The sequence below is a fragment of the Ambystoma mexicanum genome, chromosome 10 (assembly GCF_040938575.1).
Source record: "Ambystoma mexicanum isolate Mex_15411 chromosome 10, UKY_AmexF1_1, whole genome shotgun sequence".
Classification (NCBI taxonomy): Eukaryota; Metazoa; Chordata; class Amphibia; order Caudata; family Ambystomatidae; genus Ambystoma; species Ambystoma mexicanum.
The window spans coordinates 1,291,767,428-1,291,790,715 of NC_090932.1; positions in this window are offsets into that span (position 1 = coordinate 1,291,767,428).

Sequence of the window (23,288 nt, forward strand, 5' to 3'; positions counted from 1 at the left end):
AGTCTGGCTGAAACAACCTGTGCTCATATGGAATAGCATCAAAGGCTTCTATCGATTCAGCTGAAAAGTAATTCTCCCTCGTTCGGTTGAGAAATTTGAGTGATCTCCTCCTCAAATGAGCATCTGCTTCTGGAACCTCTTCAATATTCAGGTCACTCTTGGGAATCACTAATGCTGGAACATGGATAAGTACTATAGAGCACATCCCTCCCCAGTCTTTGTGCAGATCCATGCAGGCTCTAGACCCACAAGCCCAGTAATGATCCATTAGGGTGGCTGTTCCTACTTTCATTCCTGGTACATCAAAAATTCAGCCACACTGGCGGTTTTCTTCAACATTTCTCGTACCATTATTTCTGAAACATAAAAACACACTTTTTTATAGGTATTATCTGCAATGGTCCTCACTTATCATCGACCTATCTACAACTTTGTAATCTTTGGCCATTGATCCGTGCATTCTCTTTCTGCAGACAATATAACTTCTTCCCACTGTCCAGTTAAGGCTGCTGCTCTGCACACAACCAACCCGTCATCCGTTCCTTCATGAGTCAACACTGTTTGTTTAATTTGTAATTGTGTTCTTTCCCAACATAGCCGTATCTCTTCCATATTCTTGCCTTGGCAGTTTAACATCTTTTCTTCAACCCAGATTCCTGCTTATTTCAGACTGTTCATATCTTACTACTTGCTGCCTTGTTTCTGGCTTCTCTCTTGTCTTCAAATCTTGCACATAATTATCTTCTCCTTGAGTTGTTGCTTCACATTATGGATGCTGTTCGACCCTGGAACTGTCCTCTTGTCATGCAGAGTGCGAGATGCATCAGGCAATGAGCTTTTTTCACTGGTACTTCTATAGCTATGAATAATTTGGAAGCTCCCATGGCATAGGATATGAGAGCGCAGACATAGCAACTCTCCTTAGACTGTCTTTCTCCAACCTTTTCCATGTGCTGGTACCACATGTTATTACCCAGGTGTGCTGCACTGACTATGTAAGCGTTTATCCCATCATTGTCTTCCTCTGCACTCCTCCTTTGTCTCCCTAACAGAATGTTTGCAGCCCATGGAAACAACTCAGCTTTACTTTGGGGAGACAACACAAGGGGCTTTGGCTCATTGGTAATGGGCAAATCTACAAGAGTTCCGTAGGGAGGATCAAAGGGACATCGGTCTTATCCAGACCAATGAAACAGAGAGTGTGGACAAAGAGAAACAGGAAGACAAAGATAGAGACTGAGCATGCATTATTATACACCAGAATATTAACCTACACCATTTATGGCATTCTGTAATTGGTTGGACTTGCTCATTCCACAAAATTGTACCAGTTTCAACATTCCTCATTTTTACTGCAATTTAAGGACGGAAACACTTATTTTTTCCAGCATCTGCAATAGATCTGGCAACTGCAGTAATTCCTCTACTATTGCTACAAGCAACCTTCTGATTACAGGGCCATTTTTAGGATCCTGTACAAAATGTGGAAATCATCATCTTTTCTGACAAGAGCAGGATAAGCTCAAAGGATAAACACAAAAACAATAAGTATGAGTCGTGAGCATCTCTGTCTGACAAGACCATACATTCAGCCGAACAGGTATGCAGTAAGAAACGAGTCAGGGTACGGCTCACGTTTCCAGTTGTCGAATTCAAGGTTAGGCATAATTGTGACACATCAATATCTCTCTAAAGTTCATTTTCAAAGATTCCTTTGACTCTAGTAAAGAATTGCACGCCTGCTATAATATCTATAAGGAGTGTCCACAGGGACTCACAGTCCAAATGCAAATCTGCATTTATCAATTTGTAACTCTATCGTCATCCTTCCTCATCATCGATTGAGTCTGCACATGCTGAAATTCTTCTTGTCTTGCTTCTGGATCAACATTTGGGAGTGGTGCGGCCTTGCTGGTGTATAGCTTTACTTCGTTTAGATAGAGCTACGCTCGTCTGCCTTGAACTTTCACTGCTGAGGGAGTGACATTTTCAACAGAAAAGGGACTGTTAAATCTTGGCTCGTGACACTTGGTAGTGAAGTTTTTGATTAGCACAGTGTCGCCAACAAATGGTCTAGGTACTGATAATAGTTTACTTGATCCGGTTGCTGAATGGTTTTCATCTGTGTTCTGAGACCGACCCCCCTGGCGCTTGAGTTGATCTGAAATGAGAGAGATGCTAGAGGTCATACATGTCAAATATTCACGTAACTAATTTCCTAACATTTGTGCTGTACTCTGGGCATCACTTCTACTCCTTGATGGAGGAGTCAGAGGCGTTCTCATTTGCCTTCCTGTCACTAGTTCATGGGGTGTCAGATGGTGGTCCGAACCAGGCTGATTCCTTAGGGCATATGAAGCTAAGGGCAGGCAATATAGCCATCCCTTTTTCAGTGTTAGCTTAAGCTGGGCGATCCTTTCTTTAAGGAGGCCATTGAGTCTCTCACATAACCTCTTTGCTTGCCGGTGATAAGCAGAAAAAACAAGTGCTTTACATTCAATAATAGTGCTATTTGTTCAAATACTTTATTAGGGAGAATTCTCTGTTAAGGGTAATGTCCCAAACCTAGTGAGTCCCCCAGCAGCTTTGCTGGATTTTTGGGGTTTATTTTTTTCTCCTGCTAAGAGTGAGACTCTTTTTCTCCCACTCTTAGACATGATTTGAGATATCCTTTGACTTTGTAATGTGTTTTATGGGCTATGGGGTCTTTTACTCCATAGGGTTTCATGTGGTTTTTGGTAAGTGTGTTACACAGCACCCTCAGTGCAGTAACACAGGGGTGTCATAGTGACCCCCAAACATAGACTCCATACCCTGGGACTGACTAATGCCTCCCAGGGCATGTAAAGTCACCATTGACTTTACTAGTCTTAAATTGGGAACAGAACCAGTACAAACCATCATATTGTGGAAGTACTGGTAGGGGTAATTAGATTGCCCCTGGGTCTGTTTTTCAAGGGGGCACTGTGCAGTCCCCCCTCGTCGAGTTTCTGGCTGGTGGCAGTGGTTACCACGCGAAATATTCCACCGGAATATTTTCTATGGGATTTTCCCATTCATTTTAAACGCACCACTTTTTGGTGCAATGTTAAAGATACCGCTGGGTTATTTATTTAATATTTATTCCCCGGTTGGGTCTTTTTGCCAGAACTCGGTTTTAAAATGGCGTTTGTGTTCGCCTCGGTAACTCCAACCCAAGTCGAGCCCTTTGTTCCACTTTTTGGCGGGCTTCTACACAGAAGCCTCCAAAAGTGGTGCCACTCTGTCTGGGTCTACAGGATGTGTGGGGGTAGGGGGTTTAGGCACCCTGGACTGAGTTGCCTCATCAACTCAAGTCACACTCTTGTATGATTGGCCCAGTGGTGAGCCGCCCGGCTCACCACTTAGCATGTTTGAGTGACAGCTAGGACTGATGAATGGGGGTTTTATGCATAAAAGCAGGGCTTTGGGGACTGGAACTTCAGACGTCGCCACAGGACCTAAAGAATCCAAGGAGGGAGAAGCTGAGCCGACCTGCAATGACGACACCACCGGTGGAGCCTTGCTGAACCGCCTCACCACTTTTCCTGACGACAGAGAAGATCTTCATTCCGAGGAGTCTTCTTCCTTTGACTGATGGGGATAACCAGTTTGCCTGCCTTTTCGCCTACCCGGATCATCTCGTGGCCGCCTTGCCTGGCAACCGGGATACCACGGTTTACCACTACCGTGAATAAAAGGGTAGTACCTTTTAACCAGAGAACTCTGCGGCTGGTTTCTTCCCTGGCAGTGCAACGACCTTCAGCTTTCCTCCACGTCGAGATCTTCTCTTCCTCTGGATGACTCCGCGACTTGCACCCGCTGCCAGGAACAACTGCCCCCGCTGGAGGATCCTCTCCATTTTAAAGGTACTGTGTCCGCCTAGCCTCCCTTGCAACTGTCTGTATGAGGTGTCTATTAAATCCTTGACTTACTACCTGGGCTGACCCTAGGCTGGCTAACTGAACTTTTCTGAGCTGAACTAATTCCTTTTTGAACTCCCTGCAAGACTTTTTCGAGCCTCTTAAACTGTGTGATCTTGGGCGCATTGGTGCTCTGCTCTCTCTAAGAGGGAGCCTGGCCTCTGAACATTTTGCTCACAAGTAGACTTTGACTTTCCTGCCTTGCTGGGTGCTTCTAAAGTATTAGTGTTGTGTGCTTTTCTAATTTCTGCCTTTTCCCTCCCTTCTTTGATCACTTATTGGAGTGCCATCTTCAGTTAAGCGCTCACCTGTGTCTGAAAATAAGTGGTGTTAACGAAGACTTGTCTAATAAGGAATAAGGGATGTATATATATTAATAGTGACTGTGTTTTGAACTTGCTTACAATAAAGTGCTGGAGTGTTTCTATAAGTGTGTCTTTAAATAAATAATTATATACTTTGATACCAAAGCTCTGGTCAGTGTTTGCTTGTGCTACTGTATTTTGGTACCTATCTTGTATACTCTATATACTGTCTAACTCTTCTTGAGAGAAGTCAGGCTGCTCAGCCACAGCTACCAGGTAAATCTGGGTGGTACAGACTGCTACCAATTGGGTTTACTGCCAACACCTGTAGTCTTAAGCCTTTTGCAGTGGTCCCTAAGGGAACTGCACAGGTTTCTGCCTAACATACTTAATTAACAAAATGTGGCCCATTATCGGATTTCATCACGTCACACACTCCCCATCTTGGAAAGACTTCACGTACTAAAAACTTTGCTGCGCAAGTGGCATCAAGGTGTGTACCAGACCTGCCTCGATCCACCTAAAAAAGGGACACACCACCACTATCAGATACCTGTATCCATTACACACCTGCAGCATATCAACATAGTCAATATGTAAATGCTGAAAAGGACCATTCGGTTGAGGAATTACTCCTCTAATTGTTCGCAGTATATGCCCAGCGGTAAACTTTTGACATACAATGCAGTTTACTACATAAATTACAATGCGTTCTAAAAAATTCAGATTAAACCAGTCTTCCGCAATCGTTGCAGCAAGACTCTCTCTAGTTACATGCGCAGGGTAGTGTTCAAGCGCTACCTTTAACAATGCTATTGGCATCACCGGCTTTCCAGTGCTATCCTGTCGCCATAATGCTTCAGTGGGGGATAAAGAACACTCCCTTTGCTTCCATAATTCCTGCTCTTCCTGTGGTGAACTGCCTTGAATCTCCATTAATTGGGCTTCCGGCAAATGATTCAATCCTTCCTTTACTACCATAATCGTGACTACCTTCTCTTTGACATCCGGAGTATCAAAACTTGAAATATCTGGTGAATATCCAATCCTTTTGGCTTCTGTGTCTGCGGCTTCATTCCCGCAAGAAATAACGTCTGTATGCTTAGTTTGAGCAGCGTATTTAACGACTGCTATGACTACTGTAAGCTGTAGTGTCTTAATAAGCCTGTCAAAGGATGCGTGCTGCACTGGAGTGCCATCCGCAGGGAGGTAGCCCCTCCTTTTTCAACGTGCCATCCCTGTGTGTATGGTTGACGTCACATAAGCAGAATCACTGTACACCGTCACTTCCTGCCCTTCATGATTCTCAAGCACAATAAGCGCTACTAATTCTGCCGCTTGCGCTGAAAAATGACAGTAGCCTGGCACTCACTACAACCTCAAACTCGCTGTTTGCTCTATGCCTCACTACAGCTGCACCAGAATGTCTTTCTCCACTTGTCTGATCAATTCTCGAAGAACCATCAATAAAGAGAATTTCCCCTCCTGGCAACGCGTTTTCTTTTACGCGCGGTATATCATAAAATTCAACATAGCTTGCGCAGTCATGCACATGCTCACCCTCGAGCTACTGGCTCAGCTACAAATGTGGCAGTGTGCACTATTTTACATCTGACAATTAAAATCACTGAGTTTGAAATCATTACTTCATAAGCCAAAGCTCTCTGGGATGTCAGTGTAACTTTGGGTTTCTCTAAAATGGCAAACAAAGCATGTTCCACAAAAAGTGTCATAGAGCAGTCCATTACTATACTTGTAGACTTCTCAACTGTGAACGCGGTGGCTGCCAATGACTGTTGGCAAGGAAAGTGTCCTTTCATGACTGGGTCTAAAATCCCACTATAATATGCTAGGGGTTTGTACCCCAATGTAGTCCTTTGTGTAAGCATTGCTGTCATGACTGTCCCATTCGAGTGTGAAAATAAGTGAAACTCCTCTGCATAATTGGGAATTCCTAAAACAGGAGCTGTACAAATTGCTTTCTTCAACTCTTCAAACCGTTCCTCCATCTCCTCAGTTCATTCTATTTTAACACCACTGACCTGTACCTCCTTCAAAGCCTGCAAAAGGGGACTGGTGTATGAACTTTAGACACCCAGGCTCCTACGTAATTGCATAGCCCCAATATTCTTTGCATCTGTTTCACTACATGCGGTTTTGTGGTTTTCATAATCGCCTCAGCCCTTTCAGGTATCACCTTTTTTCCTTCATTTGAAATCAACTGCCCTATGTATAACGCCTCTTCTTTGCAATATTGTAGCTTCTCCTTGTCTGCCTTATATCCTTTTTCTGCTAAAATAGTCGGCAACTGTATCGAGCCTTGTCTGCACTCATTTTCTGTAGTGCCACAAATTAAAATATCATCTACGTACTGTATCACGTCACTCTTAAGATCAATATTACCTAAGTCCATCTGTAGGACTCTATTAAAGATTGATGGGGACTCACAGTATCCTTGGGGCAGCCTAGTATGTTTCAGACGAGTCTAGTGGAACATAAATGAAGTCAAATCTTGTGAGTCCTTGTGCAACGGGATTGAGAAAAATGTATTTTTCAAATAAATCATCGTGAAATATCATGCTTCCACTGGGATACTGCATAGTATCGTCGCCGGGTTAAGAACTAAAGGAAACTCTGCCTCTACAATCTGGTTGATCGGTATCATGTTCTGCATGAATCTCCACGACCCACAGCGGTGTTGCACAATGATTCGGATGGCACCGGAATACCTTGTTCCATCAGTGCTGAAATAGGCTTGAAAATACCCTCATCAGCTTGTCGAGACATGGGGTACTGCCTGGCTCGAGGTAAAATTGCTCCTGGTTTCAGTTTCATCTTGACTTCCCTTATCCCCTTTAACAGTGCTACGTCATAAAGGCCTGTACTCCATAAGATGCTTGGCACCTTCTCCAAGCCTTCGTCAGAAAATGCTAGACGCTGCTGCATTATTTAGGGCCTCTAAAAAAGGTGGAGGAATCACAGTCATTCATAAGGTTGCCTTACCTATCTCACACCTACACGCCCTTGACTGGGGTGATGATGCGCAAGTAGGAAAATTGACCTTTCAGATCTACCCTAAAGCTACCATCCACGTAGTATTGGCCTATAGACCGCCTGACCCTTGTAAAAAATTAAATTGGAGAACCTTGATGCCTTCATCAGTAGTGAGGGAAGCAAATATAAGGAAATGCTCCTAGCTGGTGACTGGAACCTCTGGCTAGATGACCAGACAAAACCAGACTCCAAAGAACTATGGGATTTATTAAATATCCATGGTCTTCACTCTTTGGGAGCACAACCCTCACATATAAAGGTTAATTGTTTGGATGTCACTATAGCAGAAGTGAAGATGCTATTATGAAGGATATTGTGCCATTTTACTGGTCTGAACACTTTACGTTTTTTTCACTGAGCTTCCCCAATTGGGTTAAAACCAATGTTAAAGATAGATTGCCGATACATTCACGGAAAGCCAAGGATTTGGACAAAATCACTGGCATTGAAATCACCAGGGCTCTTGCTTCTATTGATTCTGCACTTTCGTGTAATGATTTTTTCGTAGCACGAGCATCAACCTGAGGCATTATTTGTAATAATATTGCCCTGTTAAAACCTAAAACTAAGAAAGTTTCCCAACCTTGGTTTTCTCAGAACCTACATTATCTGCGTAAATTAGTTAGCACGACTAATCAGACTTGGCAATAGAAGCCAACATTGGGGAACAAAACTTTGGCTAAGAGTCCATTACTGGACTATAGGTTGCCTATTTTTCTGGTCAAGAACGGGTTTTTGGGTAAGAAACTTAAAACTGCCAGTAATCAACCAAGGGAATTGTTTTCCATTATATCCAAATTCTGTAATCCAAACTGCCAAGCAGCATTGCCTGATCTGCTGGTGCAGGCTAATCTTTTTAATTCCTTTTTTGTTGATAAGATCGAACGTTTAAGGGCCGATATTGAGCAGGCGGTTATTGTAAACCCACCTTTGTCTTTACACAATCAACCAACAGTCAATTAAAATGATCTACAAAGCCAAAAGTCAATGCCCATTTTTGATTTCCACCCAGTTGCTGAAGTTGATATATTTCAACTTATGATGACCCTTAAGCCTACTACTGAGTCTTTATCTACTCTGCCGGCATACGCAGCAAAGAGACTGGCACAGGATCTTACTCCATTTATGACTACTTTTGTTACTAAGTCATTGACAAGTGGGACTGTTCTGGAGAGTCTAGAACTCTCAATTGTTTCTCCTCTATTAAACAAGCCATCATTGGACATGGAGATTCTTCAAAATTACCGTCCCATTGTAGGGCTACCCTGGCCGGCTAAAGTTCTTGAAAAAGTAGTCACTAATTAGTTGCAGGAATTTGTTGAATGTGAATCACTATTGGACAAGTTTCAATCGGGATTCAGACCAAAATATGGAACTGGGACTGCCCTCATGGTCGTGCAGGATGACTTGCTAAGGGCCGCGGACCAAGGGGAACTCTCACTTTTGGTGATGTTGGACTTGTCTGCGGCCTTTGATACAGTGAATCATTGTATCCTTCTGGAACAATTGCAGGAAGTTGGAGGAGTTTCAAAGTTGCCATTAGGCTGGTTCAGGTCTTTTCTGACTGACCGTCAACAATGAGTGACATTGGGGGAGTTCCTGTTGGACCTCATCAAACTGAATTGTGGAGTCCTGCAGGGATCCTCCCTATCCCCACTGCTATTTAATTTGTACATTCAGCCCCTTCTGGAAATCTTGAGACACTATGGGTTGAATTTACACTCCTACGCGGACAATACCCAGATTTTTATCAGAGTTGCTAACCTTGGGGAAGCATTCAGCAGACTGGAACAGTGCTTGGAAGAAGTAAGTGGTTGGATGTCAAAAAAATCACCTACAACTTAACGCTACCAAGACTGAACTTATTATGTACAGACCCAAGCATCTGCTGAATACAGCTAAGAAATTGATTGTCTATCCCCACACTCTTAGGAAAAAGCCTAAAGTTTGTATCTAAGATAAAAAACCTGGGCTGTGTATGGCAAGAGAATCTTGGTAGTGAAGCTCAGTTGGGAGCAAAGTTCCAAGTGGTGCATTTTGCCCTAAGACTTTTACGCCAAGTACTCCCCTACATACCGAAAGAAGATTGTGCGTTTATGGTGGGTGCACTAACTAGCGCCCATCTGGACTATTGCAACAGTCAACTATTGGGTGTCCCATCTAAACAACTTCAGCAACTTCAGAAAGCACAGAACGCAGCTGTTAGAATAATATTCAAGTTGAGCAGAACTGCTCACGTGTCCTCATTTCATCATGAGTTACATTGGCTTTCAATTGAAGATCGCATCAGGTATAAGGTAGCCTGTATTGTTTTTAAATGTGTAAATGGTACCGCCCCTTTGTATTTGAGAGAGCTAATTCAGCCATTTCACCCTGTGAGACAATTGCGCACCAGTGATGGTCATTTTTTGGCTATCCCCCACTCAGTATACAAATCACAGGACGACAGAAGATTCTCTGTTTTTGGTCCGAAACTGTGGAACTCCCTGCCAGCAGAGCTAAGCATAATGAGTTCACTTCTTCAGTTTTGCCGAGCATTAAAGACCTTTCTGTTTAGATAGAGAGGCCTTTGCATCTTGGGGGTTCTGTAAGGATTTAGCAGTGTTCTTTATCAACTGTTTATGCCATCTTCGTGCTATACGGTTTATTCTGTTCTGTGCGAGTTATAAATATCAAATAGAAAATGATTGCCAATCGCTGTGGGATGTCCCTTTTCTCTATTTTTATCCAATATGTAATGTTCACAAAGAACACTACTTAATTGTCTATCGGATCGTCTATAAACATGTCATTGGGGGTCATTACGACCCAGGCGGTAACCATGGCGCTAGTAGCGCCATGGTTGCCGCCGGTATTTTACCGATTCCGCCATGGTGAATGGCGGAATTACCGCCCCATTCCAAGGTTGGCGGGGCGGTAATTCCCCATTCACCATTGGCCCTTCCCCATTCCCATTTTTGCCCCCATAGGGCTCAATGGAAATGGGGAAGGCGGTAGTTACGGTACCGCAAATTACGGTTCCGTAAATACCTCCAAGGTCACTTTGCGGGTCCAATCCTTAACGGCTGGTAAAAACCAGCCGTTAAGGTAAGAACCCACAAAGGGACCTCGTAATTAGGCGGTTAGGGGTTAACAGCGCCGCCACCTTTTACGGCGCCGTTAACCCCTTACCGCCTGGGTCGTAATGAGGCCCATTGTCAGTAATGTCAGTCAACCCGTACCCTTCCCCAATAGCCATTACTATTCTCCATGGTCTACCCGCATCATCCATTCCTTCAAGCATCGCCATTTCCCCTCGTACTATGGCTGCATCTTATTCTATGGGGATGGTCTGTCCCCCCTCTTTGTCCATGGGTATCTGTGGTGTAAACAAAAATTCATCAGGTATTGTCATAGTTATTCCCACTAAGCCATGTAGCCATGTCAACAGAATGCTCATCCCACAAAGAAAAACCTCTGGCTCTACTGGAACACCTCGCAGAGCCATTTGCCCTGTGAATGTCAGTATAAATTTGCCCACATTCCTATAATGTATTGCAGGAGTGGAATACACTACTCCTTCGTCAGTAAAGGAAATCGTCATGTTGAGTTTTGTCATCAAATCTCTTCCCAAAATGTTAAACGGTGTCTGTCAAGAATACAAAAATGGAAAAGACATATCACACCATCCTATAAAGACTGGTAATTCATCAATAAAAGGAACTCGACTTGTAGCTCCAGAGAACTCTTGGGAGCATTGATGGCAATTCCCGACATTGGATATTTTCCCTCTCGTATACATGAACGAGTAACCCCAGTGTCTACTAGAAAAGAAAAAGATTTGCCCCTATCGTCACATCAACCCTTGGTTCCTCTTGGGGGTCTGGTGTCACTTATAGTACTGAACACATCAAGTTGCCCTGTGAGCTGTCCTATTGTGGATAGATGCATACCCCTCTACCCGTGAAAGGATTTTCTCCCACCACAGTGACACTCCCTATTCTTGGTGTCAACAATTGTCCTGTGTTTACATACTGCTATGTTTGCATGGGGGCGTGCTGTGACTGCCCTTGCAGTGGATTCATTTGGGCATGCTGTGGTTGCTGTGTTTGTTGCATTTGCGGCGCTTGTGTTTGATACACTGTCTGATCTTGGGCAAACCCTTCCCTAGCTTGTGAGCTGTATGCTGGAGGATAAGCTGTCCTTCCTTTTGAAGATTGGCCATTCTGTATATTCCCTTGGCTCCCACATACACATGCAATGTGTCATGTCATCCCACAAGTCCAACACACAGAAGGAGCCCGTCTGACTCGTCCCCCTTGGTTAATTCCTTCTTGCGCATTTTGATTCCCGTTCTGTGCATTCTGAAACCCACCTTGATTATTTTGGAATCCACCCCTTCCTCTATAGCCCATACCTCTGCCCCGTGGTATGAACCCATTTCCTCCTTGGTTTATCAAACGCTGATTATTCGCTTGCAACGTGCTCATTGCGTGCTGTATTCCCAACCCTTCTCCGCTTGTCAATATCGCCCCTTCTATGGAATATTTTGACAATTTCTTCTGAACTAATTTAGCTTCCTCATGTTTCCTAGCCTCATCCACCTTATTTTTCTCCTGTAACAGCCAACAGTGATGCACTATTGTCAACTGTATTTCAGCCTATGGCTTTGCTTCCACTCCCACTTACTTTTTCATCTGCCTCTGCACTTGCTCGGGCAACCCCTGACATAAAATGTGGTAAAACAATGCCACTGTTTTTTCCCACGGTTCCCTCATTTCAAGAGTCCAACGCTCTTGAATATCCTGAATTTAAGCAAGAGGGTCTTCATCCTCCTTCATTTTACGTGTCATAATTGCACCCATGTCTGACATGTCGGGATACTGTACCCTGAGAGCCCTCCAGACATCTGCTCTGCATTTATTAAATGGCACTCAATTGTGATCTGTACTGTCACACTTGGAAAGCCTGCTCTGCTCCATATGTCATCAGCTTTTCCCCCAAGAATAGCTGCCAAGAGACACTTGATGTCTCCTAGGGCTAGCGTGTTTCCTCCTGTCATTTCTTCTAGTTCATAAATCAATTTTCCTGCACCCGATGTCAAATCCGGGAGCTTGCATCTCAAATTATCTTTATCCATCTGTGGCCATAGAATATACTGCAGTCTTGCTCTCCCTTTTCCATTAAGGGAAACCGCGTGAACCCTGACCCACATTTGGCTCCCATCGTTTGCCTATCCATGGCAGGGACACTGGTCCCTGACCGTCTCCTCGTTGGTAGCAACCTTAACCTGCTCACATATGGCGGTGATTCGCCTATATGCTCGTCATGTGGGACGCTCTGGATATGTAATGGGATCTGGTATCCTATCCTTAGGTTGTTCAAGATCAGACCATCTTACTTCCTTGTTCGCCTGCAGGCTTCCCTTAGAGGCACATGTACCTCCTCACTCTTCCCCACGGAAGGATTCCCTCTCTTCATCTGACATGTCTAGTCCCCAACTAGTGTGACTCTCATCCCCTTCACCCTTATTTAAGTTTAGTCTACTTAAGATAAGGCTCTGTGCTCGAGGTTGAATAGGTTTTCCTCTTCGCGATTGGAAACCTAAGTATTGATCTCCCCTCCCTCAGCTTCCCAATTTGCTGCCTTCCTTTAACTCTTGATAGGCCTTATCGATTCTGTCTCTGATACTTCCTATATCAAAGTTCTCTTCTAAGGCCACTCTAGATGGCCCTGACATTGCTCCCTTTAACGCAAGGACCTCTTCCATTCTGTCCCATCGTATTGTAGGACTTGGCTCCATTAGCTCCTTTTGGATGAGGTTGGCGCGCATCCAAGTGTGCCAAGTGTGGCTTTAATCTGCTTCTTTTTTGGGAAGGCTGCATGTGCAAGAGGAAGCCCCATCTGCATTCCTGAGGTGAAACGCTGCTAATTGGACTTGCACTTAAAGACTAACACTCTAAGAATGCATTGCATGTCATAGACACGCCCACCACCTCTACCTGCTCCCCGAAGCCCTTTAAATCTTGCATGCATGCGCATCTAGCGCGCACATCCAAGTGTGCTGTTTGGTGTTTGGACGGGACTCTGCATATGAGTGACTAAACCTCATTTTGGCTTTCATCTGCTTCTTTCTTGGGAAGGCTGCATGCGCAAGAGGAAGCCCCATCTGCATTCCTGAGGTGAAACGCTGCTAATTGGACTTGCACTGAAGGACTACCACTCTAAGAGTAGATATACACGAGAATGACATCTGTACTGATAGGTGTCTGTGGGCTGGGCTGTTTACAAGTGTGCACGTAGTGATGCTGGGCTGGACTTTGCTGGTGACTCCTCTCTAGTTTTAAAATTACGCCCCCTCCCAGCTTTTTCGTGTGTCCGCACCTGCTATCTGACACGACTTTTTCTTTATTTATATATATATTTTTTTAATGTTATTTTCCCTTAGATGCATTGCGTGTCATAGACACACCCACCACCTCTACCTGCTCCCAGAAGCCCTTTAAATCTTCCATGTACGCGCGTATCCAGCGCGCGCATCCAAGTGTGCTGTTTGGCTGTTCGGGTGGGCGGTGAGTGCGGGGGTGCAGGTTTCTAGGATTCACCCTAGTGACTATATGTGTTTGAGGATCTTGTTTGGGGTGTTTACAGACTGCTTCTAGGTCTGAGGGCCTCATTACGACCCAGGCGGTAAGTTACCGCCTGGGTCGTACCTTTACCACCATGGCGTAAACTACGTTTACGCCATGGTGGTTGGCGGATTACCGCCCCATTCCGAGGTGAGTGGGGCGGTAAGTCCCCATTAACCCATTTACCCTTCCCCATTCCCATTTATGCCCCATAGGGCATAATGGGAGTGGGGAAGGCGTTAATTACGCCACCGTAAATTACGGTGGCGTAATTAACAACAAGGTCCCTTAGCGCCATGGATTTTAACACCTGCTAAAAGCAGGTGTTAAAACCTCCATGGCGCTAAGGGACCTCGGAATCTGGCGGTAAGGGTCGGCGCTGTTTACGCCGCCGTAAACCCCTTACCGCCTGGGTCCTAATGAGGCCCTGAAAGCTGCTTTATAATCGTGTATAATTGTGTATTGAATTAACCATTTTATGTCTGTTGTTGGCTTATGGGTCATTTAAATTGAAAGTCTCAGATTGGATTCTAACTATTGTTTAAAAAGGTGAAAAAAAAAATTAGTTGCTCCTATATTGACTCTGGCTTAAAGTATGGTCAAAAACCTGAGAAGCGGGAAACTTTGTCTGAACGGTTCTCCGAATACAATGCCAGGGGGCAACGTGTCGGATGAGGACTTGTCAGAAGAGTCGGTAACCCAGACTTAAAAAAGGGGAGATGTGTGGGAAATGCAGTGGGTGGTTTTGAGTCCCCTGTTACCAACACTATGACTCCAGGAAGTGCCTTGCCTACCACCTCCACCGATACTGACAATCAGGTAGTGGAATCACAAAGCGCACAAGCAGGTATATTAAAGGACAACTGTCACGACATTAATGATGGCCAATTATATCCCATAAACCCAATTTGTAATTTCCCAATCAATGACAACTCGCTCCTGGGTACTGTTGGCGACGTATCCGTTCTCCCTCCATCAGACACATCTCTAGTGGCTCCAGCAGTGTTGGCTGAGCTACATAGTTGTGCCCGACTGTCTGATGGCCCATCAATTCCTGCCTCAAGATCTCATGGAATCAGAGAACAGGTCCACTTTAATGCCACAATTGCTGCTAACTTGACACAGCTAAAAGAGAATGGGAAAGGGATTTGAGTCTAACAGCAAATAGCATTAAGCAAAAGGCTAGCTCCCCTTCACATGAGTTTACGGGTAACCCGAGGGATATAATCTACCCACAATCTCCTGTTTTAGGTTTTGATCCACAGCAATATAAAGGCCTACCTGACCATCCTCCACCTCCCTAACTCATCCCTACCAGTATATACATTGGAGGACACTCTAATATACCTTAAGCAACAGGAGTTCCAAAACTTCCCTGTATTGACCAGGATTTTGATCCTGCTTGATAAAGGGCATGAATATACTCATGGTGCTATTAATGCCTTAAGCTCTTCTAACGCAGGAATTTCGAACAGGTTAAGTAGAATGGAAGGGTTCATGATGGCCCATGAAAAATGCCATACATTTTGGGCGTCCCAACTCCTCATTGGGCAGCAGTATGCACAAAGTCCACAGATGGCCCCCTTGTGTACCACCCATGACCAATTTAAGCAAACGGACCTAATGAGTGTTACAGGTTGCCAATTACAGAAGACATGTGCCCACGTCACGCAGCAACAAGCTTTGACTGCTGACAGGCATAGCCTAGGCCCTGTCCCTGACTACTTAGAAATTGCCAAACTACAACATGATCGTATACAGGTTTTGGAAAATGTTCTTGTGGCAGCCAAACTGGTCCCACCTGAGATATTGCAGGGGGAACAGATTGGAAGCCCGGCAACTAAGGTGCTATCTACCAATGACACGCCGGATAGCCCGTCTGCCCTAACCAATTTGATTGATCTTAACGTGGCTTCTCACATGGTCCCCGATGTAGGTCTTGAAGATTCCCCAGAACAGAGTGGTACCCAACAATACACTTTCTTTATGTTTCGTAAAGCTAAACAATTACATGCTAGAGCACTGAAAAGGCGGGCACAGAAAAACGCTCATAACTCTAATACCGACACTGTAGACACGATAAAAAAAAAAATCCAAACAACTACAGAACTTGACATCTAGTAGTTCAAATATGCTCACCAGAAACCTGGCTGTAGGATCTTCGGACGACATGGTTATTGACTTAAACCAATTGAACATAGAAAGTCTTTTGGAGGTTAATAAGAGACAGCAAAATGATAGCTTACCACCCTTACCTACCACTGAACTCCCTAATATGAAATCACACAACATAATAGAGGGGGCACATGACCTTGACAAGGATGCTCCTTCACAAGGCTCACCTTTTCTAATTCAAACACACCTTCAAAGGTTTTTGAGAAAATGGATAAGTAAATCACATTCATGTCATCGCATACAGAAAATATTTCGCCTACTTCTGATGGGCTGGTCAAAAAAGATAGTGGGTCAAGTGGGCTTGGGTCTGGGGAAAATGTCTTCAATTCATCTAATAATGCAAAGCCAGAAATGTTGGCGGTTAAAGAAAATGGGCGTCCACAATCTGTAATGGCGTTAAACCCGCCAATGTACCCCTCTGGTTTCGATTCCTTAAAACCTAATCCAGTTACAAATGACACAGCTGACGTAAATGGGCCCAGTGTGGCCAAGTCTTCAGCATGTAAGGAAATCCCACCAGAGATGAAACTGGTGATGGGGTGGTGGGCAGACCCAACTAAGATAGACAAACCCAATTTAAATCGAGCCGCTCTGATGAAAGTCTTTCACCAAATACCGGCCTTACGCAATCTGGCCTCTTATGATATAGATTGGATCAGACTACCTCACTCGCCCAACCATCGAATGATTTGTAAGTTCCAAACTACAATGATTGCTTCATTAATTTGGAACTATCATAAAGACCTCGAGCTACTAGGCTATACATTGTTTGCCTGCTACTCAATGGAGGAGGTGACAAGCTTTATTGATTATCAAGCTCCAGTGGCATTACAAGAGACGAATACTGATTCAAGGCAGGGACGTCATTTGGGGGTCGCCAGGGGTCGCAACTGCGACCTCTGGTGTCCCTTGCGACCTCTGTGGTGTCCCTTGCGACCTCTACTAAAAAAAAAAAATACTTTTTTTTTTTTTTTTTTTTTAAAGTTATGCAAGCTCCTGGGCTGTGGCTCTTTACTTCTGGGGTGGCTGGCTTTCTTGTTCAGGCCCCTTAAAAAAAAGACTTGAGGCACTTGTTCTTATTTTTCTTCTAACACTTTCAGCACTGACCCTAAATAAGAAAGAATAGGAATACCAAATAATGTGTCTTTCTGGAATTCTATACAGTAATTGCTGGCCTCATTAAATGTTTATTTCAGGCACACTTCAGGGGGTGAGTCACTGATTTAGTCTGTTCTTAAACGCCTCACTAAGCCTAAGCCGTTCATCCTTCTGAGGTCGATAAATGAGTACCAACACAGGTTGGGTGATATTGGGTGTATATTTTTTCTATATAAAGCGGTTAATGACGTGTTATTATATAGCACTTACGCTTATCATTTGGTCATGGACGTCTGCTTGCATACACAGTCATTTGGTAATACGGGCCAATAAACACTGAACTTAATGATACATATGGCGATCCATTCTTGTATGAATGTACATCATATAGTGATATCATAACTATATTTTTCATAGTGTACAATGCTATGTGATGCCACTTCCTGTTTTGTCAACGGGTGAAATCTCGTGTTCCATCGCTACCCGCTATATCACTTTGGGGCGGGGTCTAATGACATCACTTCCTGTGATGTCATCAGAGGGTCAAGGGTCGGGTGATGTCACTTCCGCTACTCCTGGCATTTTGGTGAAATGACGTCCCTGATTCAAGGGACTTCCAGCTGGCAACGTTGAATGAAAAAATAAGAGTCCAATCGGAATCCGTAGCACAAATTCTAACTGGTCTTGCCTGGTTGGAACCCTTGATGAAATCCATACTTAATGACACACTATTGAAGGAAAAATCATAAAACAATGTCTTTGGGCCTCATTACACGGACGGCGGTAAAGGTTTACCGGTACCGGTAAGGGTACCAGTGCGGTAAACCCTTTCTGCCTTACTACGAGGTCCCTTTGTGGGACCCTACCTTAACGGCTGGTCTTACCAACCGTTAAGGATGGGACCCGCAAAGGGACCTTGGAGGTAATTACGGTACCGCAATTTGCAGTACCGTAATTACCGCCTTCCCCTTTCCCATTGAGCCCTATGGGGGCAAAAATGGGAATGGGGAAGTGCCATGGTGAATGGGGAATTACCGCCCCCACACACCTTGGAATAGGGCGGTAATTCCGCCAATCACCATGGCGGACTCAGTAAAATACCGGCGGCAACCATGGCGCTAACAGTGCCATGGTTACCGCTGTCCGTGTAATGAGGCCCTTTGTGTTGAATTCATGGAACTGCTGTGGGTTTAACAACCTTTTTTCTGTGTTTTGTGGTTCAGAAAGCTGCCTCAGAATAAGCAGCTGGCAATCATTCTGGTACAAGAAACTATGTCAATGTCAGATATTCATTTCGAAGGTTATTGTTCCTTTTTTAACCATGCCGAAAAGGGCTTATTTGGATGAGCATTGGGTGGTTTTACCATCTTTGTTAAGAATGTATATTGCATGAAAGTACGGCGAGTGTATTCAACCTCTGAGATGCTGGCAATTGAAGTATCCCCTTGTACTCTAGTGAGAGACCATCTCTTAATTATTTCCTTATATTGGAACTCTAATGCAATACATATTGAAGGAATAATTGATAGATTAAATAATCTGTTGATGGATGTTGTTGCTGAAACACCGAACGTGAAAATAATTCTAGGTGGTGACTTTCATTCCATATTAATGGCAAGTAACCTGCTGTCGGAAACACAAAATTATGACTATGCTAATGCTTCGTATGAGAGAGGACAATTATGGGTAAAAATTTGTGAAGAGTGGGACATGCAAATTATTCCTTTTAACGTCAATGAATCCGTGGTCGCATGGTCTTGGGGTTCGAAATCGTCAACAATCGACTATATTGTGTTATCAAGTAGCTTGGCTAATACTGCTTCTTCATGTACTCTATCGAACCTGTGCTTGAGTGACCATTGTCTGCTGGAGTGTTCCATTGAGATTATGTTTCTAGTGTATAAGCTACTAAAACCCTTGGCTTTACCAGCAAATGATAGGCATGCTTTATCTACCAGGTGGAAACCAGTACTTTGTAAGCAACTGAATTTCCTAGTTAATCGGGATATTGTAAAAATCAATTCTACTTTGATGTCTGCAGGGGAATGTAGATCATGTGACCTCTTGAATGAACAGATGATCCGTGAGCATCTTGAATCTCTGGCATCTCTGAAACCCCATGCACAAATCGATGACCCACCTGGGACATTCAATTAAGCCATTGCTAGAAGGAAAATACTGCAATACATGCACTGTTAAGGAACACTAAGAATGTAATGGAACATATAGTTGACAAAAGGGCAATTTTGCCAAAGTAGAAAAATGATATTAAAATCTTAAAATGTGGCATTTATCTCAAAAATAATTAAAAAATGATTGCTGATTTAATAACCAGAAAAACCCAGGAAGTCTGGGCGACTCTAAGAGACCCTTTAATGAAAGCTCCGGTTGCGTTATGCTCTGCGGTGAGTGGGGATTCCTGGGTTGAGTTTTTTCGAAACAAATATGCTCTGCCGATGAAAATTGTAAACAGTAAAATACAATCTTTAGTGGCAGACCTACCAACCAGATGTCCATGGGGAGTGGATGAAATCGAGATGGTGATTAGGAATCTGAAAACCTCCAAAGCGGCAGGGCCAGACGGAATCCTGCCTTGCGTTTTAAAAGACGACCCAAAGCTATGGGCTGCATGTTTGAGACGTCGATTTGACTACTTGTTTCAAATAAAAATCCTGCCAGCCTCTTGGTCATCTGCGATAGTGGTTCCTTTTCATAAAAAGGGTTCTCTTAATGATCCGGGGAACTTTAGACCTATTGCGTTGATAGATGTGTCCGCCAAGGTTTTTGCCGCACTAATTCTCAGAGAACTGAATTAATTTATTTGAACTCCGCACATCCTTTCGTGTTTCCAGACTGGATTCAGGAAAGGAATGGGCACCCAACTGAATGCTACTATTCTAGCGCACTTACTGCTTGCCTCTCGTCAGAAGGATAACAGTCCAATTTACATGGCCCTTTTAGATCTCTCCTCTGCTTTTGATAGCATTATTAGAGAATTACTATGGGTAAAAATGCAAACCTTCCAAATTCCAGCACATATCATTGCCATGATCGTCCTTTTGCATAACAACACAAATTATAGGGTAAGAATAGATCAAACTGGGCGCTTAACAGATCCGATATTTACCTTTAAAGGAGTCAAACAAGGGTGCAATTTAGCGGCCATCTTATTAAATTTGTACCTTGCTGATATTGACAACGTATGGTCAAATTCCGACTCCTTTCCAGTTAAACCAGGGGTCTTGCGCATTAACTGGCTTGCCTTCGCGGACGACGTGATCCTGTTTGACCGGTCTGCGTTTGGGTTACAAAACAAATTGCATCACTTCTCTGTGTTCTGTGACAAACATAATCTTATGATAAACCCAGCAAAATCAAACATTCTTGTCTTTACTAACAAAAGAACGATTACCTCTTACCGATGGCAAACCAATGGGATGGTGATACCACGAGCATTGGGTATGATCTACTTAGGCTATAATCTGACTAACACTGACTCAGTAGCGAAATGGCAGACAGCAATTTCCATTAAAACAATGCCATTGATCGCACAGATGAAGTTATTACATCAGAAGGTTTGCAGGTTTTCTTTAATTCCGCTTATTGAGTTCTACCTTCTTAAGGTGGAAGCAATTATTCTTTACGGTTTAGATTTGTGTACCTTATCTATTGGACCTGTCTTGAACATCATACAAGGTATGATATGGAAGAAGCTCTTGCATTTACCTAACTCATTGTCTAATTCTATTATCATCCATGAATTAGGGCTTACATCTCTTGCATCAAAGTGTTTATGGCGTACACACTCAAACTACGCAAAAATGTTAAATCCAATGCCAAACTCATTATATGAAGACTTGGCCATGATGTAATGAATGGCAAACCTAAATCTTTGCATCTAGCCTCTCAATTGTTACAACAGAATATGGCAATGATTGCAATGCATACAGAAGATTTGGTAGGGCGTCCTCAGATTGTAAAAAAGAAATTGTATCAATACGACTGGGTAAATACTCCCGATATGATTGGGAACTATGAAGCATATGAAGGATATGCAAAGTTTCGACGTAAGCAGAAACCCTATCTCTTATATATTTGGCAAGTTACTTGCTATAATGTTAGAACAATGTACATGCACTTTAAATTCAATCTCTTGGCAACTAGAGCTCGCATGAAACATTGGAAAAACTCAAGTGGGACCCCTAACGATGAGAGTTGCAGATTCTGCAAAAATATTGGAAGTGAAACCCTGAAACATCTCATTTTAGATTGTGGGCCTCATTACGACTGAGGCGGAATGGGTTAACGGGCTCTGCTAAAGGAGGCGGACCCGTTAAACCCGTTCCGCCTCATTACACGCTCCCCTCGCGGGACCCGGTAAGTAACACCTGGTCAAACCAGGCGTCCTTACTGGGTCCCGCGAGGGGAAGAGGGAGCAAACAACGGGCCGCTCGTAATCGGCCCGTTGTTTGCTCCCTCCCCCATTCCCATTGAGCCCTATGGGGGCTCAAATGGGAATGGGGAAGGTCTGGGCCAGGGTTCCTGGAGGGAGGAATTACCGGGCCCTCCAAACTCGGAATGGCCCGGTAATTCCCCATTCAGGGAACCCGGACCCGATTTTGGCGGCAGCCAATGTTCCCTCTAAGCTGTGCGCATGTGCACTTGCCCAGCTTCCTTCTGAGTGCCGCTCAGAAGATTTTTAGCAGCGCACACAGACAATTCTCACCTATTCGAAAAGATTTAATAAGGCACAATCCACAGTAATTAACTGAAATGTTCTTTCTCTTAAAATAAGCAACTAGTCTTGATATTCTGCTCATTTGCATTACACTACTATGTAAGGGTGACCGTAAACACAAAAAATCCCTAACAGCAAAATACACACAAAAGAGGTTAAAACGAATATGAAAAACTGGCTCCAAGAACAGAAGAATCTAACCAGGATATGCCTGCACACATCAACCAAATAATGTTCCCTCGCCACCCATGACTCCTAAACTTGACTCTACCACACTTTTACCTTATGACTCTAACTTCTGCCCCAGAACACATTAAGATACAACCAGACAACCTTGACTCTTCCTCTCTTGGTTCTGCGAAAGGATAGCAGACGTGTCCCTACATCCACTTGTTTTATGTTTGTTGTAATATGAATAATGGACATACGCCAGAATTTCTGTTACTCATTGTGCCTTACCAAAAGCGTCACCCACACTGTACAATCGAACAACTAGCTCAAATATCGGATAATGACTGTAAGTAAGCAGACTACTTGGCTGTGTTACGTTATCCCATACTTACTCTTCTTTGTACATATGTCACGCAAGTGCTTTGAAGCAGGCCCCTTGCAAGTTAACTTATTCTAAAACTCAAATATTAATTTTCCCTCTAAGGATTTTGAGAGGACAAATGTGCTGTTCAGCGTCTCCTACTTTAGCATCACTAACATTACCCTATAAGTGGAGAGCAACATTGCAATATCATTTACTTTCCCTACAATGGATAATGGGCATGGACTATGCCTGGGATTACTCGTCCATAGTATCACGGCACCGGATATTCAGACAGGAGAATGCTTTTCACACAATCTGCATCGTTTTCAAGTGTTCAGAGTTCCTTTGGTCGTAGACCTCCTTACATTATAGGGTAAATCGCTGCTATACAAAAACGGTTTCACTGAGCACTGCATAATCCTACACAATGATATAAAGGTGGGGTATGCTGCAAACAATCTTGTATGCACTGCAAAATAATAATGTACATGCAGAGTCATGACATTCTTAAAATGCACATAGTATGTTAAGCAATATGCCTTGCTTAAAAAGTAGTGTGGGCCTGCAGATATCCCAGCGAGTGTTTACTGCTACAATCCCTCACTTTTTACAGTGCTCTATCAACTAGTATTGGAGGATAGCACAGGGGCCGGGGAAGGGTTTGGGTGGAAGAGCAGAGGTCATCACTTCTTGTGGGTGATGAACAAAGCAGCAAATTAAAAAAACCAAGTCATACGTTTCGTCCAGGAAACTGAAGGAAATATGTTGTTTGTTTGCTAAAGGATAGGAAAGTCTAGCACCCATCTAGACAACAGCACCTACTTTTTCTTTCTA